Source organism: Carassius auratus, unplaced genomic scaffold (genome assembly GCF_003368295.1).
Source record: "Carassius auratus strain Wakin unplaced genomic scaffold, ASM336829v1 scaf_tig00044667, whole genome shotgun sequence".
Lineage (NCBI taxonomy): Eukaryota > Metazoa > Chordata > Actinopteri > Cypriniformes > Cyprinidae > Carassius > Carassius auratus.
Window position 1 is genome coordinate 1 of NW_020526843.1, and position 2,500 is coordinate 2,500.

A 2,500-nucleotide genomic window follows, 5' to 3' on the forward strand; every position below is an offset into this window, starting at 1 on the left:
TTAGCAGGTTTGGGCCTGGTTAGTACTTTGATGAGAGACTGCCTAGGAATACCAGGTGCTTTAAGCTTTTTGGACATTTTTCACTTAGTATATAATAATTTTGCCAAAAAATAGAGTCAATGCCCGATCTCTGAATCTTAGCAGGTTTGGGCTGGTTAGTACTTGGATGGGAGACTGCCTAGGAATACAGGTGCTTTAGCTTTTGGCTTGTCTTTCCTACTTATATAATGTACTGGCGATAAGATTGGCTGATCTTTAAATAGCCCTCTCTTTGCAGCAGACTTCGCTTACGGCCATACCAACCTGGCTATGCCCGATCTCGTCTGATCTCGGAAGCTAAGCAGGTTTGGGCCTGGTTAGTACTGGATGGGAGACCGCCTGGGAATACCAGGTGCTGTAAGCTTTTTGGACATTTTTCACTTAGTATATAATAATTTTGCCAAAAAATAGAGTCAATGCCCGATCTCTGAATATTTGCAGGTTTGGGCCTGGTTAGTACATGGATGGGAGACTGCCTGGGAATACCAGGTGCTTTAATCTTTTTGGAAAATTTCACGAATTATATAATAATCTTTCATTAAAAAAAAAAAAAAAAGAGTCAATGCCCGATCTCTGAATCTTAGCAGGTTTAGGTCCGGTTAGTACTTTGATGAGAGACTGCCTAGGAATACCAGGTGCTGTAAGCTTTTTGGACATTTTTCACTTAGTATATAATAATTTTGCCAAAAAATAGAGTCAATGCCCGATCTCTGAATATTTGCAGGTTTGGGCCTGGTTAGTACATGGATGGGAGACTGCCTGGGAATACCTGGTGCTTTAATCTTTTTGGAAAATTTCACGAATTATATAATAATCTTTCATTAAAAAAAAAAAAAAGAGTCAATGCCCGATCTCTGAATCTTAGCAGGTTTAGGTCTGGTTAGTACTTTGATGAGAGACTGCCTAGGAATACCAGGTGCTTTAAGCTTTTGGGCTTTCTTTCCTACTTATATAATGTACTGGCGATAAGATGGCTGCTCTTTAAATAGCCCTCTCTTTGCAGCAGACTTCGCTTACGGCCATACCAACCTGGCTATGCCCGATCTTGTCCGATCTCGGAAGCTAAGCAGGTTTGGGCCTGGTTAGTACTTGGATGGGAGACCGCCTGGGAATACCAGGTGCTGTAAGCTTTTTGGACATTTTTCACTTAGTATATAATAATTTTGCCAAAAAATAGAGTCAATGCCCAATCTCTGAATATTTGCAGGTTTGGGCCTGGTTAGTACATGGATGGGAGACTGCCTGGGGATACCAGGTGCTTTAATCTTTTTGGAAAATTTCACGAATTATATAATAATCTTTCATTAAAAAAAAAAAAAAAAAAAAAAAGAGTCAATGCCCGATCTCTGAATATTTGCAGGTTTGGGCCTGGTTAGTACTTTGATGAGAGACTGCCTAGGAATACCAGGTGCTTTAAGCTTTTGGGCTTTCTTTCCTACTTATATAATGTACTGGCGATAAGATTGGCTGATCTTTAAATAGCCCTCTCTTTGCAGCAGACTTCGCTTACGGCCATACCAACCTGGCTATGCCCGATCTCGTCTGATCTCGGAAGCTAAGCAGGTTTGGGCCTGGTTAGTACTTGGATGGGAGACCGCCTGGGAATACCAGGTGCTGTAAGCTTTTTGGACATTTTTCACTTAGTATATAATAATTTTGCCAAAAAATAGAGTCAATGCCCGATCTCTGAATATTTGCAGGTTTGGGCCTGGTTAGTACATGGATGGGAGACTGCCTGGGAATACCAGGTGCTTTAATCTTTTTGGAAAATTTCACGAATTATATAATAATCTTTAATTAAAAAAAAAAAAAAAAAAAAAAAAAAAAAAAAAAAGAGTCAATGCCCGATCTCTGAATCTTAGCAGGTTTAGGTCCGGTTAGTACTTTGATGAGAGACTGCCTAGGAATACCAGGTGCTGTAAGCTTTTTGGACATTTTTCACTTAGTATATAATAATTTTGCCAAAAAATAGAGTCAATGCCCGATCTCTGAATATTTGCAGGTTTGGGCCTGGTTAGTACATGGATGGGAGACTGCCTGGGAATACCTGGTGCTTTAATCTTTTTGGAAAATTTCACGAATTATATAATAATCTTTCATTAAAAAAAAAAAAAAGAGTCAATGCCCGATCTCTGAATCTTAGCAGGTTTAGGTCTGGTTAGTACTTTGATGAGAGACTGCCTAGGAATACCAGGTGCTGTAAGCTTTTTGGACATTTTTCACTTAGTATATAATAATTTTGCCCAAAAATAGAGTCAATGCCCGATCTCTGAATATTTGCAGGTTTGGGCCTGGTTAGTACATGGATGGGAGACTGCCTGGGAATACCAGGTGCTTTAATCTTTTTGGAAAATTTCACGAATTATATAATAATCTTTCATTAAAAAAAAAAAAAAAAAAAAAAAAAAGAGTCAATGCCCGATCTCTGAATATTTGCAGGTTTGGGCCTGGTTAGTACTTT

At 39.0% G+C, this 2,500-nt stretch overlaps 3 non-coding genes across 3 annotated transcripts; all 3 read left to right on the forward strand.

The window, feature by feature from the left end:
• Positions 1-285: 285 nt before the first annotated feature.
• Positions 286-403, forward strand: LOC113087394 (5S ribosomal RNA). Its single transcript, XR_003285423.1, has one exon. It is a non-coding gene; the product is annotated as a 5S ribosomal RNA (ribosomal RNA).
• Positions 404-1,050: 647 nt separating this feature from the next.
• LOC113087387 (5S ribosomal RNA) lies at positions 1,051-1,169 on the forward strand. The gene has a single exon (XR_003285417.1). It is a non-coding gene; the product is annotated as a 5S ribosomal RNA (ribosomal RNA).
• A 374-nt stretch (positions 1,170-1,543) lies between these two features.
• Positions 1,544-1,662, forward strand: LOC113087351 (5S ribosomal RNA). Its single transcript, XR_003285383.1, has one exon. It is a non-coding gene; the product is annotated as a 5S ribosomal RNA (ribosomal RNA).
• The last annotated feature ends 838 nt before the right edge of the window (positions 1,663-2,500 follow it).